This window comes from Manis javanica, chromosome 1 (genome assembly GCF_040802235.1).
Source record: "Manis javanica isolate MJ-LG chromosome 1, MJ_LKY, whole genome shotgun sequence".
Lineage (NCBI taxonomy): Eukaryota > Metazoa > Chordata > Mammalia > Pholidota > Manidae > Manis > Manis javanica.
Genome location: NC_133156.1, coordinates 18,257,704 through 18,274,363, shown reverse-complemented (window position 1 = coordinate 18,274,363; position 16,660 = coordinate 18,257,704). Strand labels below are relative to the sequence as shown.

Below are 16,660 nucleotides of genomic sequence, written 5' to 3'. Positions count from 1 at the left end.
TCGCTGGAGGCAGGCCTGTGACCCAAACCACTCAAAGTAGAAACACACAACCATTTGCCTTCCTTTCCTATGGTTGGAGGTTAATAGATACATTTTTACAAAATTAACACATCTTTTGCCTCATTCCTTATGACCATGATTCTCCCTGTGCCATGAGAAATGTCACTGATACCCTCATCAATGCCTTTGTAGTAACTGAGCCACAGACATCCTTCCTGTTTTATGCAAGGGGACGGGGACTGTGCTACACCGAGGAAATAGCCCATTGTTTTTTCCATAAGTAGATGTGAAATAATAGAAAAAAATATAGATAGATATCTGCATCTAGTTCCTGACACAGAGCTCCTAAAACCTTTCTAATTTCCTGAATCTTAGGAGCATAAACAAAGACCAACCAAGTGCCAATAAGCAAAGGCTATTCTTTGAGAGCTTGTTATTACCAGCGAGTCAGCCACCATCACTTTCCAGAGTTCTGACCGAGACTCAAAGACAGGCAGAGGACTGTGAAAGCTTTATAATGGAAGAAAGGGAAAGCTCTAGGTGTGCCTTTACTGGAGGCTGCTGGCCAGGGAAGCTGGAGGCATGCTGCCCGTGACATGGGGCGCCCAGTGTAATTGGCGAAGTGGGTATTTGGCTTTCTATAGTCGGTCTTAACGTTGGACTCAAGGGGCTACAATTAGGGAAGCTATGTTATTAATTAAGTCCTAGCCATTTCGGTCCATTTATTAAAGGGGTTATGTTTGGCTTTCTGGAGTGTTCACTAGATGTGGTCTGCATTCCTCAAAGTCTGACAAAGACAGCAGGTGGCTTCCTAGGCTGCTTACTGTAGATTATGCATCGATTCCCTGGGCAGGTTGCTACAGGTTGTGGGTCAGACTTCTATGTTTTCCTATGGTCTAGCCATTGTCTGTTTGCACATTCAATCTCTCACTTCTCAGGGAAACATTTTATATATATATATATATATATTTTATATGTATATATACACATTGGAGGGAGAATGATAGAAAGAGAACTTTTATTTCTTTTATAATTAATTGTAAAGTGATTCATTCCAAGCATTGCCTATGTGGTTTTTGGGATATTTGATTTTTCCTTTGAAATCAGCTTAAAAGAGAAAAGCATTGCTTCTGAGAATTATGAAATCTCAAAGGCAGTTAGAAATTCATTTATCTGTTTAATGCAGGAAGATAAACAAGGGTATTGAGCAAAGACATTCCATTATGCTGCAGCAGATTTATATTTTAGCTATGGCTTCTGCTTTACTTCAGGATTCTGTAGTAATGACAACATTGATCTTAATTTCAACATTGCATTCCAACATTGTCCTAAAATGAAAATTCCTCTTCAGCATTTGCATTTATTTCTAAACATGGTTTAGAAGGACAACATAGTTGTTTCCTGACCACTATACCACCCACACTCGATAACAAATAGCTATATACTCATCTTCTGGGCTCCCCACCAGTGCCAAGACTATAATAGGCCTTATCATACTGTTTCAGTTGTTTATATGTCTACATAACTAGACTGGAAGATCTGTGAGGTTTCTTCAGCTCACATAGAATTTTCATAAACTTGCCTCCATTCCATCAGCTCATAAGAATACAAATTAGAGCCCTAGAGCAGGAAGTAAATCCAATAGTCTAAAAAGTAACAATAAAAATAAAAATAAAAGTTTCTATATACCCCTCTTGCTTTCCAAGGAGAATTCAATCTACCTCGCTTTTGGAGATTCCACTTACCATTCCAATTACGTATTAGACAAGTTTCCTCATATACTCGTTCGTTCTTTTAACATACTTTACCAAGGTCTTGACTTTAACCTACTTTTGAAAGATACTAACACAAATACACTTGCTATCAGGCGGCCTGGAGCACCGTGGGGAAGATACACACAAAACACGAGTGCAAAGCAAGCCATCCGTGGAGGCAGGAACCTGGTGCGCAGGGTGTTGTGGGAGCTGGTGGGGCGGGTGGCCAGGGTACAGGTGATGGTCCAGGAAATCTCCCACCGGAGGCCATGCTGGAGCTGGACACAAGGGCTGGACATGAAGGGAAGGAATGTCCAGACAAGGAGCACAGCCCAGGACGCCTGAGAGATCACAGTACATTTCAAAAAAGCGGAGGTACATATACGTCAGGGAACATTTGGAAATGAGCTTGAAGGGTAACCAAGGAAGGTCCTGTGCTCTTGCTCGGTGGTTTTGAACTTGACCCTACGGGAAATGGATAACCACCGCAACATTTAGCACAGTTATTAACGCAGTCTTATTTACATCTTAGAATGAGCACTTAAACAAAAACATAGAGCAATGCCTTACAGAGGATGTTCCTAGGGACACTGGGATATTAAGAATTATGCCTCCAAGTGATTTCTGGTCAAATAAGTTTGGAGAAAGGATGCCTGAAGCATACTGAAATGATTTAAGCATACTTACCCTAAACTTACCAAAATGTTTAACTTGATCATCTTTGTCTTATTTCTCCAAGAAAAGGAATATACAACTTGTCCCCAACTTATATCACCATGGAAACCTTTTGTTTTTACCTTGACCAAATATCTCCTAGGATTATGGCTGCCAAGAATACACTTTGGAAAAGAGAGGATAAACTGGGCATTACAATGAAGTCAATGAAATCATTTATGAGACCACTACAGTAGTTCTATCAGAAGATAAACTACACCAGTTGCTGGGGCACGGAGAAGATGGAAGCAAGCCATATTTAGTTACCAGAATGGCTTGTTGTTGGTCTGGTGAAATCATTTTGATGCCTTTGATATTAATTTGTTAGAATCACAAAACTTAACCTGATGGATATTTTTGGAAGGGGTTGGTCTAATAATAAACTTAATGTCTCCCCCACCGTTTTAACATAAAGAAATTGAGTCCCCAGTCAATCACTGACTTGATCAGAATCTAGAATCATGACATAAAAAATCAACTCTCCACGCTCCTCATGTTTTCCCTGGAGGAAAGCCAGAGCATGAATATTTATAAACACTGGATAATCACCAAACAAGTTATGTTTGTCTTTGGATTATATTTCCTTACTTACATTTGAATAGAGATCATGTGACATTTGGGAATAGATGGTACTCTAATGAAACTAATGAAGTCACTGTCAAGACTTGACTCTCCAAGAGCTGAAAAGCTGCCCAGCGTTTCTATCCTGTGCAGATGAATTCCCGCCTGCTTCCTGCCCTGTGCTGAGGAGAGAGGGCAGCACCTTCCAGGCACAGCTGCCTGAGTGCCCAGCAGGCAGGGTGGTCTTCTGAGTTCATTCCGTGAAATGAATGCCTTCATTAGTGAGGGGGTCAAGAGGCAATTACGTGTTTTGGTTTTAGTAGAGTTGTGCCGTGCCTATGCAGTTATCCCTTCAAACAGTCACTTAATAAGGATGCTGGAAGCTAAATTATTATTTATTATTATAGTTTCCATGGTAAATATATACTTAGAGAGCATTCAAAATCGAATATCAGACCACTATTAAGGTTCTATGGCTTCACCTGAAATGAACACACAGTCTTTCTTCACAAGTACCGTCAACATAGAGGGAGTATTTTGCCTTGGCTGCTATAATGTACTGGCCCATCGCGGTGATCTCCTTGGCCACTGGCCGAATTAGACTTTGGTCCTCACCACAGTAAGATCAAAGGATTGGGATGCCTTTGAAATGACTCCCTTGTGTCTTGATCCGGGCATTTCAAACGCCTCGATGTCAGAGTCTCCCAGATGTTCAGTCCACTGAGTTTTTTTGGTAGCTTTTGATTTTCCCTCACAAAAGGACTGCTTCACATAGGATGTGCCGAAAGAGACCCACCTTCACCTGTATGTGCTACTCATTCATTGATGGCAGTTGCTCAAAGGTGTCAATTGGAACATAAGCGCTTCTCTTGGCTATTACCATTACCGAAGGACAAAGACGAGCCACTTGCTCTATGCTCATGAGTTTCCCATCCTGGTCAAAGTGTTTGTGACTTGCCTTTACTCAAGATTAATGAGAAGTGCAAGAAGCCCGTGACTGAACATAGCTGACTCGCGGAAGGAGCTGGATTCTTCACACCAGGGGACGGCACTGGGTCTTTAGCTGAAAGAAAGAAAGGAAGGAAGGGATGGGGGAGGGGAAGAAGGAAGGGGGGAAAGATAGGACGATGCGACTGGTAAATTCTGAAGGACTGGGATAATTCTATACCGACTTATTAAAGAAAATGAAAGAACTGAGAAGCAAAAATTAAGTTCCGTAAACCCTCAGAATCAGCCCTTATACACTAAGAAAGACATTTCACATTGTTCATATCACTCTATAAACGTTGAGTCAATTATTTTCAGTTATCATATTATTAAAAGGAGTATCTTATGTCCTTAGGAAAAAAAAATTTTTTTAAAGCAACCACCACAGTTTTCTATCAAGAAAGGTAAATATTTTTAATCATACTGAAGCATTATATTTTGCTTTCTGGATAATCACAGTTGTACCTAAGAAAGCAGCTGAAGCAAATAGGGGAATATTTTCAAAATATAGCTGTAATTAAAATGGGTGCATTAGAAACACCACTCAGCCTCCATATGTGAAACTTATTTTGAGGCCACTGTACATTCATGACATCGAACACTGTTCGAGTCCTGGATCAAGGACAGCCTCTATGAACATTTCCTCCGATTTCCTAATCTATATGGGAAAAATTGCACATAATGTATTTCATGTTGATAGTCCACGTACATAAGTAGGTGGATGGATAGAGAATAATGCACATGATATTTATTGCATTACTTGGAATGCAATACTTGAAATCATACTGTTCTGTGAGATAGTCCATGATGGCAGGAATGTCTTATTCCTACTTCTATCCCCTGCCCCTAAACAAGCCTAAACCAGCCTAATAGTAGGTATTATATACGGTAGGGCATTTGCTTTTCAAACATCCAGCAAAATAAATGCTTGCATATGCTCAGTGTCATAACAACGATGAAGTTATCCCTGAAATCATTAGTATGGAAAAAATGGAATCATCTTTCAGCTCCTGAAATACAACACTCACACATATTTCTAAACTATTTTGCTATCACATTTTAACATAATGAATGAGCACATCAAGTGCCTGATTATTTTTATTCCAAAGCTTTAAACTACAAAAATGAAATATCTCCTCCATTCCTTGCCTGCAGCGGCCTTTAACAGGCATAGTTGTTAAAACAATGAAAAATAGTTTGACAATATCAAGGTCTTATATGAATTACAGTTTTTAAAACAGAGAAGTTCCTGAAAATGTTCTCTCACTTTACATTTAGAGAAAATACGAATCATTTTTTAAAGGCAAATACAAAGAGGAGATCAGGAAAATATTTGAGAGATTAAGCCTATATTGAGAACATCTAGATTTATATAATAAAAACATGGTTAAGATAGCATATATTGCACTATCTATTCAATGTCATGTGACATTGAGCACTTGACATGTGGCTTGTCCAAATAAAATCGTGCCTAAGTATAAAAATACAGATATTTTGAAGACTTGGTGCAATATATGTAAACCTGTTTCATTAATAATTTAATATTGATTACATGTAAATAACAGTAATTTTGATATGGGGGTCAAATAAAATATATTTTAAAAATTAACTTCATCTATTTCTGTTCCATTGTTTAATGTAGCCACCAGGAAATCTAAAATTACATGTGTGGTTCACATTACAGCTCTGTTGGAGTGCATAGCTATATGGAATTGTATTTTCTTTTCTAATCTTATTTTTAGTTTAAATTTGTCTTTAATTAAACATACTTCTGCTCCTAGGTGCATGACGGCTAGGGATTTTAATATCTTCTGGATAAGTTATAACAAGCACATTTTCAAATTCACTGATGAGCTGGCAGGACAGTATGTAAAACACCTACAGAGGTGAAAAAATTAGTGGAAAGCATATGAGTGAGGAATAACCTTCTAACCCAGAATCTGTGAATCCTGGGGGCAAAAGAAAACCTTTGGAGATGACTTGGATTCAGACAAAACCCTGGGACCACTTATTGCACTAAAATTGAAGGTGCGATACGCACGTTAGGTCAGAAGTCATGGAAATGTCTGTATTTGTGAAAAATGGGCCAGAAAGAAAAAAAATCCACCTGTCACAAAAATAAATCCTTCAAAGAATCTTTCTCTTTTCTACTATGGTTTCAAATGGAAAACAGATGTACAATAGAGGGGATTAACACATTCAACATTTTGTTCTTAAAACACACACCCACTGAAGATTATAAATCTCTGACAAATATTCATCAGAAAGTTGGTAAGAATAAACTATATGAGAAATGGTTTCAAAAAGGACATATTACAGATAAAGCAGAGATTGCAAAATTCAAAGTGAATACTAAGAATAACATTGTGTCACTGAATCTGAAAGCTATATTAAATGGTCAGAAGTCTCATGTGAAATAGTTTACCAGTTCTGATTCAGAAATTTAAAAAGGCTGAAGAGTCTTACAATAATTGAATGCATTGAATCAGTAGTTTGAAATCTCACAAAAAAAACACCAGGCCTATCCACCTTTGAGTGATTCTTCCAATATCTTCCACATTCTCTTGGGAAATTATGAACATGGAAATACTTCCCAAAGAACTTTATGAGGCTACAGTAGCCTTGATCCCCAAACTTGATAAAGAAAGTATGAGAAAGGAAATTTATATATAAACTCACTCAAGATTATGCATGTGAAAATCCTAAACAAATGTTAGCAAATCCAGTCAAGTATTTTTTTAATTCTTACTGAGTGGATTTGAGTTTATTTCATGTAGATGAACTTCTAGAAAAAGGCAAAACTGGGGACAAAAATGAAACTTTGCCAGGATCGGAAGTGGTGGCAAAGAATGAGCTGCAATGGGCACAAAAATGTTTTAGGATATGGGAACTCTTCTAATCCCATCTGTGGTGCTGGGTACCATGTATAATGCAAACGGGAAGGTTTTATTGTATACACATAAATTCCTTAATAAAAAGAAATACAAAAGAAATATTGAAGGAGATCCCATCTGGCCAATTCTGGGAAATGGTGCCAAATTACAGTCCATTGAACAAAATAAGAACCCATGAGATGGTGCTGATAATGAATGAATGAATAATGAATGAAATAAAAATGCTTATAGTATAATGCTGACTAATAAATACTGAAGGATGATAGAATCTTAAACATATCACTTCTTCACAAACATAGATAAAATTGATTGAGGCAGAAATCATCAGTGGGTGTTAAATCTTGGGAGGAAATATAATCTCAAATATCTCCCCACAAATTACTGATTAATCCCAAGAGGAAAATTAGTAGCTATACAGTGGAGCAACCAGATAATACCTTAAGCACGTGATCAATTTAAAATCACCAATAAAGAGCAACAGATACTCTGTCTCTGGGTGTCCTATCCCAGAATGAACACAATGTCCCCAAAGCCACATGCCAGCGAAAACCATGACATCATACAAACCCAAACTGAGGGACATTCAGTCAAATATCTGGCTTAATTATTCAAAAGTATCAACATGATTAAAGATAAACAGAGGCTGAGGAATTATTCTGGAATACAGGAGAATAAAAAGATATAACCCTATAAGTGTAACTTTTCATTCTAGACTGGATCCTGTAAAGAAAAAAACTGCTATAAAGAACTTCTGAGGATAAGTGCTAAATTGGAGTACTAACTCTATATAATAAATAAAAATACATCAATATTACATTTTCTGAACTGGGCAATTGTACACTGGTTATGTTACCAAATAGCCTTATTCTTAGGAAACATATACTGAAGAATTAAGGGGTAAAGAGGCATGATTTATGCAACCTACTCTCAAATGGCTCAAAAGTGATCATAAAAATAAATATCTGAGGGACAGAATGATAAAGCAAATGAAACAAAAATATGAAAAATTAATGAATCTTGCTAAGATTATCAGGAAATTCCTTATGCTATTCTTGCTACTTTCTATAAGCTTGAAATTATTTTAAGACAAATTTTTTTTTTACTTAGCAGCTCATTATGTACCAATATGAAACAACGTCCATAATCATTGGATAGGATAATAAAGTTCAGAGTAGTGTGTATGGCATGCTACTGCTCATATAAAAAAGTGGTTATATATACACATATGCACGCACACACACACACACACACACATATACACAGACATATCATGAACACCAATATATCCTTGGATATGCATAGACCATATCTAAAAGGTAAACAAGGAATTGGTAGCCTTCTGCCTCTGGAGGAGAGAGGAATGAAAAATGAGAAGATTGTGCCACTAGACTCTTGATCCTCTTGCATGTCAAACCATTTTTCAATCCAAATAATAAATAAATGTGAAAAGACTTAAACATCTGCCAAAGCCATATACTGGTGCAACAATGGATGCTTCATATACCCCTGATGGAGTGTAAGTTAGTGCAACATGCTTAGGAAACAGTTTGACCTTATCATGTAAATGTGGACACATCCAAAGCCCGAGAACCTCGTGGTCCATGATTCTACTCCCACCTATACACCATTTTGGCAAATGTGCACAGAGAGACAACAGCCTCATTCATGGTAGAAAACACCAGGCACAGCTCCGATCTGGCTGGGCAGGGAACAGATGAATTTGCCGTGCTCTGGGATAGTATGCAGCAATGAAAGTGACCGAATGTTAGTGGCCTCTAAAAAATTATGAATGTTGAAAAATACAACGTTGAATAAAAGTGAAGTCACACACAAGATAATGTCATTTTAGAAATTTCCATAAAATAAAATATAATTATATTATCTGTTGTACTGTCCGATAATAGTAAAGCTGTGATGAAAAGTACAGGCACTGTAAACACACGGCTCCTAATGCTGATTCCCTCTGACAAAGGGGGGAGGATCCGTGGAGAAAGGGAAACAGAAGAAGTTTCCAAAGCACCTGTGTTTGTGAGTATTTTATTGTTTAAACTGTGTCGTTGCTATATGGATATTTGTCTTACTGTTCACACCCACAAATACATGTATTTCATGTTTTATGAACTAATTCATTGAAATAACAAATAAAAAGCAAAACATTTAGAATGTTTCTCAGAGAGAAAGCTAGGACTCATGCAGAGGATAGGAAGAAATCTGGATTGGACTGAGGGATAGAATAACGCAGGTAGAATGCATCCCCACCAAACGGGTGTACGTGGATGAAGACAGAGCTTCCTGACCTTCGGGGTCACCTTCTCCATCTCTCTGTGACAGAGAAGGGAGGGACAGCAGGTCTTGGCTAATGAGAAAAGTAACAGCTTGAGATATGCAGCAGCAGCCAGATGAACACTTGGTGAAGCGTTCCTCCGGTCAGATCAGGGTGTGCTTTCCCATTGTCAGGCCAGGGCAGATAAGAGGTAATATTCACTTATTCATTCACCAAACACTACTGTGTGTCTAGACTCAGGGAGGCACAATGAGCAAGAGGTGCGTGGCCTCCTTCACTTCCTCTCTGTGAACTCTTCTACGTCACTTCCATGGGCATCTACTCTGGGCTGTCCCTGTCCTCAGGGAGTCTAGCCCGCTCTCCTTTCCTTTCCACTCCAGGGATAATTTCTGACACTTTACAAATGAAAATCAAGTCCATGTAGTCAAATACTCTCTGGACAGCTCCACTTACATATTCCATGACCTCCTGTTGGAGGAATAAGATGATTATACCAATGCCAAGACCCTGCCATACCAATACAGAGGAGAGAGAAAACAATTTAAAATACAGTTAAGTATTTTCAGACTTACATGCATGTAAAGGTAGCAGGAACATGAACACAGTCTGGACATAAATCCATTTGTTAACATAAGAGAGAAGAACAATTAAAACTTTTCTTATCTCCATTGAAGATGAGGACATACCTTGTGACTGTCTCCTGTATACCTTCTAAGGGACTTCCAAGGTCATCTTGGAGGTTGTGTTTCCCACTCCAAGGTCAGAAAGCCCATGACCTTGTCTTATAAAAGCCAAAGACTGATGTTTCATGAGGAGACCCCACAAGGAGGAGACGGTGGGGAGGCATTCCCCTCCCGCCTCTTTACTAATAAGCAAAGTGAGTTTGACCATCTTACCCTTACATTTGAAAGTTTGATCATTGCCTTTATAGCCCACAAAAGTAGGACTTTCTAAGCTGAAATTGTCTCTTGATCTTCAACTTCAGCCTGCTTGTTCCTCTGAGTTTCTTACCTCAGATCACAGGGAATTGCCCTGCCAAAACCACGCGTCTTTGCCCAGACCAGAAGTTGAGATGTTCTCTTTGACTTCCCTGTCGTCTTTCCAGAGGCCCTTCTTGCACAATCACAGAAAGTCCTGGCCATTCTGCCTCATAAATATCTATGCACCCGTCTCTTCATTCTACCATCACTGCTCTATGGAAGTCAGGCCACCCCTCCGGGGTCAGCAGCAGCCCGCTCTCAGATACCCCCACTCACAGGCATGTGCTCCCTGGGGAACTAAGGGCATTGCAGGAATGGACATAGAAGCCTGCATAATTCGCATTCATTTCTTTTTGTCAAAAGGTGAATTTAATACATGATGGTTCCTCAGTGACCTCAAGTTACGCCAGTTTCTGGGCTTCTTCATTTTACAGGTAATGCTTTCTTTTCCCTTTTCACATTGACAAAATATTTCTTCTCTCTCACTTTTCCATTTGGCAGTCATTCACCCCCAGATATTAAAAGGTAAGAGTACCATAAAATAGCAAACAGCGATTTATTTGGCCAAGCACCACTAGCTGCCTCTTTAGAATGGAAAGGCTTGTCCTCATTCTGCAGAGGGTGCTCAGAATATATTGCACTGATCAGAGAGAGTAGGTAAGGAAGCCTGCTGTTGAATAAAAAAGAAGCTTTTGGTGTTTAAGATGTAATATTGGTAATTTGTGTGTATGCTTGTTGCAAAGCCCTTAAGAGAGCAGATTATTTTTCCTGGAATACAATTCACCACTAGCTTGTCCATCTGGGAAGGCACTGGGGCATAGCTGGAAGAGGGTCTGGGGGCTGGGTTACAGACAGGGGTGCAATGGAGCAGAGGATAGTTATGGATACAAAGGGCTACAGTGGCTAGACGGGCAAATGGAGAAAGCAGATGCTGCCGTGGGCAAGTGGCTTGAGCCAGATCATTGTACTTCGCTCACAGCTAACCGGGTAGGATCGCTGTGGCACGGCTGTTGTTTTGCTGTCGTTGAGGTTGTTGTCTTTAATCACTTGTAATAGTGGCATGTCCACTTATTTTCTGAATTTCAAGCCTTGGTGAGAAATTCCTCAGCATGCCGAGTAAAGAAAGGAGAGTTGTCATTCCTGTTTTTTTTTTTTAATTGAATCCTTTAAATCTTATGAGAAGAAAACATGTCATATCGTTGTAATGTTTGTGGTGTCATCCGCACTGCTGTTCTGAAAGCTGTGTCAGTGTTCCCATTGCAAATCAGTTCTTCTGAATGTTCATGGCTGTCATAAAACACCCAAGGGATGGATATGTGCCACCTACACATTTCTGGTTCACTTGCTGCATGGCATAATTAATAAAGCTATTTTTGCTTTTACCCAATCTTTATCATCAAAAAAACAGGAATATCACACAAATATACATTCAGCCTGGCTCGTGGCATTCTATTCCATTCTATGGGAACAGGACAAACGAATTCAAGGGTATTGTGAACACCTCTCATTTGTCCATAGAAAAGTAAGCAAGACCCCTCAGAGGTGAAAGACATGCAGAATCCTCTGTGAACACCACCAGATCTTTCTCTAAAGGACTCCATGCCCTGGAACAAAAGCCAGGCTATTTATCAAGAAAAGCAAACATTCTATGGCCATGTGTGACGATGGCTTTTATTTTCTCTTCATCAGGCTGAGAATATGAATCCTATACTCTCTTAAAGGCCTAGAAAGACCTCAAAATTTCATGTTGCTGTTTGTTATCTAAAAGATATGTTCTAAGAGCAGAAGATAGGTTAAGAGTGCCTTCAAATATTCTGATTTATACTAAGTATTTCTCAATTACATGGATTTATAAATACAAACACAGAAGCACAGTTTAGAAATTAAACTCGGGATTGCAAAGCCAAGTCTGTCTATGAACCAGGAACACACCACACGTTAAGTGAAGCAGCCTGCGTGTGTGCCTGGTGTACAGGGGCACGGGGTACGCATGCGCAGACAAGCCCGCCAGCCACTTAGGGAAGCAGCCTCCGCTTAGGTCCAGCTCTGTCTGCAGGCGGAAATGTGAGCACAGTGCCTGCCGCCAGATCCCCCAGATGCTTAATGACTTTTAAACACTTGGCCCAAGTAAAAAAAGAAAAGAAAAAGAGAAGTCACTCTATGGGCCTTGCTTGTGACTTTTGCATTAGACGATCAACCTTAGGATTAAAGCGCATCAGAAAAGTCTCACTCATTTCTTCAGCCAATCAGAAGAAAAGTATGAAGTGTTTCTGAGAACTTCCAGCAGTAGCCCAGCAAAGAGCTTCAGAGAATCCTGACAGAAGGCAGGCTTCTTAAAACTCAGAGCACGATTTAAGATGCAAGGAAGCAGAGGTGATTCTGAAAGACAATGCGATCACTGAAAAGTACTTGGTAATCAGATTTTTATGTCTAGTGATAAAAATGAAAATCTCAAACTGCCTCTAGATCTCATAACTAGCCAAATAAACCTGGACATAGCAGTGAATCAAAATTTGGGGCCTGAGATGAAAACTGTAATTCTCTAAATTAAAAGCACAGAGTTAGAAAGCAGAAAACTTCAGACATTTTCGGAATATATAAACAAATGCACTAAATAACTCCTGGTTGATAATAAATCCATACCTTTCATAATAAAAAAATTGCCCATATTCTCTTGAGACTTACCTGCTGCTTTTACTGGGTGTAATTAATATGCGATCTTTGCTTCCTTTATGCAAAACTGGTCGTGAGGAAGGCATCAAAGAGGACTGCTAAAAAAAGAGGCAATGATGAGAAAAAATAAGGAAAAGAAGTCTGAGACTTTGAGCAGCCACATAAAAACACTCATATACTGACCCACACACGGGGCTGTCACTGGTGCTCTGTGCCTCCCAAGCCCGTCTCCACTCCCAGGAGAATACCAGGGGGTTTATGCATGCATTTGGAGCCATTCTGTCTTTTTTGCTGATGTCTAGAGTCCTGCTTTCCCATCCATCATCCTTAACTTGGCAGTGGGTCTTCGGCGGATTCTTCAGCCCACTCAGCTAGTTCCGGATGTATGTCGAACAGCATTGAGAAGTGCTGCAGTACAGGCAGGGCCTTTAATATCATGAGAGCAGATTGTTCTGTCTCTGGATAAGGTGTTGTGCCAGTGTTGTGAGAGTCCTATTCTATGGATCACTCAGCTTTCAGTTAGAAGTAGCAGTTATCCTAACCCATCAGTTGCAGGTGTATTAGTCAGGGTATGTGAGGCTGCAGTGACAAATAGGCCCAACATGCATGGCCTCCAAATTACAGAAATTTCTCATTGATGTAATAGGTCAGGGTGGCTGGGGATGGTTCAGGTCAGTGGGAACAGTCTGCTCCACTGAGTCAGCAGGGCACCAGCCCTGATGTTAACGATTCTGTCATCTCTGACACATCTTCTAAAGTCCACAAAAATGGGGAGAAGAGGAAAAACATATGTGTGAGGCTTTTATGCCAGGCCTACATATGACAAACATAACCTCTGCTCACTCCATTCACAATGATTCAGTCACCTGGCTACACCACACTGTAAGGGCAACCGGAAAATGAGTTCTAGTTGAGTGCTGGGAGAGAATAGAGATTTTGGTAGACAGTTAGCAGTCTCTGCCACAAATGGGAAGAAACGTCATCTAGATCAATTGCCTCTGGAGACCTCATTGAAAAAAATGAACCTCTTTCTCTTTTTCCTCCCCTTTCTCATTTCAAAACTACCAACAGGACCAAAAAGCTGTGCTTGGTTTTGAGCCACATATTTTGTATATGAGAGCATTTGGGCACCTGCTTCCTCCCACTGCCCACATGAGATGCATGCCTGCTATGCTCGATGCAAGGGAAATTCGGGAGCTACAGAACACGTGATCCCCACCCTTCTGGACTCTGCAGCTGCACTGGGAAGAGAGGCGACTTACACACACCATGAAAGTGATGCCACAATGTGTTATCAGATACCTTTTCATCACAAGAACAACAGGAAGTTCCCACTTCATCGCCTCCCGCACACAGCATGCAGGAGTGTCTTAGGGATAAAGAGGAGAAATTGTTGAAGGTTGACTGCATTTTAATCAGAAAACCAATTTATTAATTCTATAACCAGTGATTTTTAGATTAAAAAAAAAAATCCCTGCCTAGAAATCTTGGCAATGTGCCTGTTTAGTTTGGTGTCCTCTAGGCTTCTCTCTCTGCATACCGGATGAGTAAAAAAAACTCACTAAACTGTATTTCATTTTCCCTTCTGTCTTCCTTCATAAAATAATGAAATCAGAAGTAAGAATTATCTGCTTTAGAGAAAGGCATGTGAGGGGAGCGGGGAAATGTGACTGTCTAACAACAATTTAATCAAAGTGTTACCAAGACCCATCTGTAGCTTTAAAAGAGATTTCCTTCCAAGTTTTGCTGTATTGAAATGCCGCATGAAACTGCATTAAACCACGAATTCTCCAAATTCAATAAAAGGAAATGTAGAAAGATATTTTCTTCAAATGCCTCCAGCTGGCCATCTGCCCTAATCACATACAGGCCTCAAAATTGTTTTCCACTGACAGAAAAGGATCCATAAAGACTATTACCATGGAGTGATGTGAGAGTGCGTGGACCACTGTGACCCTCACCTCCGCTGAGCTGAGCGCGCCTGGATGGGAATGCAGAAGCGTGGGTATAGGCCGAGCGGAGGGTGCTAGCCAGCTCTGAACTGCTATGGCATGTTGCTCAAATCTCTCCGAAGGGCAAAGGATAGCTGATTAGCTGCCGACCTTCTGCCCTCGGAGGGCAACCTCACACAGCAGAGATAGTGATGCAATTATTGCAATAATTCAGCCAAGTGAAAGCTAGGAAAAGAGGCTGGCTTTAGCTGCTCTCTGAGTCTTCAGTCTTTGCTGTGTGGCCCCTGGGGGCCACGTGCAGTGCCCATGCACAGTGAGCACCAGGTCAGCCAGGGCTAGAGGGAAAACCAAGGCCATGTGGAATGGGGGGCATAGGTAGGCTCCCCAGTCTGTCACACGGTGAGCTCAGACTAAACTGCTCGGGAGAGGGCCAGCCCCTTGCACATTTCAGATTGATTGGAATCTGAGCCATTGGTCATGAGCACTTGAAAGAGGCAGTCTGGTAAGATGGGGAGAGCAGGGAACCTGGAAAGGAAAGATGTAGGTTCGTAGCACAGACCCATCTCTCACCCTTCTCCCGCCACCCCCAGGGAGGCCAAATAAATCACTTCTTGAGTCCCAGTTCTTTCATCTGTGAAGGAAGAATTACAACGACATGTAGAGTTCAGGATTGCCGTGTGAGTGATTGAGATGTCTTTGAAAGGGCTTTGAAAACAGCCAAGTGTTATAAATATTGTTGAGTGATATTAAAGAATACAAAAGAAAGTCTGTGCAGAGATCCTGACATCAGAACCCTGTTTCTTTGGGGGAGATTTGCACATTATCAAGCAATCTGAGGGAAATGAGCAAGCAGACAAAAATGCAAAATTACGTGATGATGACATGAATGTTTCTCATTTACCTAAGCACACATGCACTTAAAGTTTTCAAAATGCATTCTCTGAGTCCTCTGGGATAGAGCCACGTTAGCCTCTGCCCCCTGAATATGACGCATTTATTGTGCCATGCGCTGTTCCACATGCTTTATGTGTTGTGAAGATCATGACATTCTGACAGATAATCACTGAGGTAGGTTCTAGTGCCCTTATCATTTTAAAGACAGGAAACTAAGGCACAGCAGCTAGGAAACATGCCCAAGGTCAGACAGGTAGTTAGTGTTAGGGGAAAGTTAAGAACCCAAGGAAACAGCCTCTGTAGGGTACACTATGCCTACCACCAGGCAGACGCCGGAGCTGACGGTTAGGAGTCCAAAAGGACCTTGTAAAGTGACCCCATTCACAAGCAAATAAGCAGAGGAAGATTCCAGTTTAAAACTTCCATGGGTCGTTAACTTCCAAACTGGTGATCAGAGGCCAATTGTTGGAGAAAAGAAGCTTAACTGATTAACTTTATTTTCTCCTCAATGATACACTTTTAAATAAAAGGAATTCATTAGAGGAGTTAAACGTTTACAGAGTTATATATTGACTTGGGCCATTTAGAGCCTACATTCAAAAACCAAAGAGTTACGTTATATTGGAAAACCCCACGACTAACATTTGCATTTGTAGCCACTCCCTAACCTCTGCCATTCCTCTTCATTCTTGATTATTCTCTTGCCCTGGAACCTGCTTGTTCAGGCATTTGTGTCCCCTAACAAATTTTGTCATGAGCCCAAATCCCCACAGCCTTTTGTCCTTGGTTGGCTTTTTTCCAGGCTAGTCTGTTCTCATCTTCTTGGTCAAATTCCTAAATAATATGCCCAACTCAGCTCCGGTTTCACCTGGACTTAAGGACACCATTTCCTTCACAGGAGAAGACATTAGCTAATCCCAGAAAAGGTCTCAAAACCACCACGAAATAGCTCTCAGAGTACTCGGGG

The 16,660-nt window shown here is 40.4% G+C and overlaps 1 long non-coding RNA gene across 2 annotated transcripts; it reads right to left on the bottom strand.

Annotated features, from left to right (window-relative positions):
- Positions 1-1,000: 1,000 nt before the first annotated feature.
- Positions 1,001-14,966, bottom strand: LOC108385931 (uncharacterized). Of its 2 annotated transcripts, none has more exons than XR_012128023.1 (4): positions 14,767-14,966; positions 14,150-14,216; positions 12,860-12,945; positions 1,001-4,092 (listed from the first exon to the last, which is right to left on the bottom strand). It is a non-coding gene; the product is annotated as an uncharacterized lncRNA (long non-coding RNA). The 2 variants fall into 2 exon arrangements; XR_005059726.2 differs by lacking the exon at positions 1,001-4,092 and adding an exon at positions 9,960-12,553.
- Positions 14,967-16,660: the final 1,694 nt, after the last annotated feature.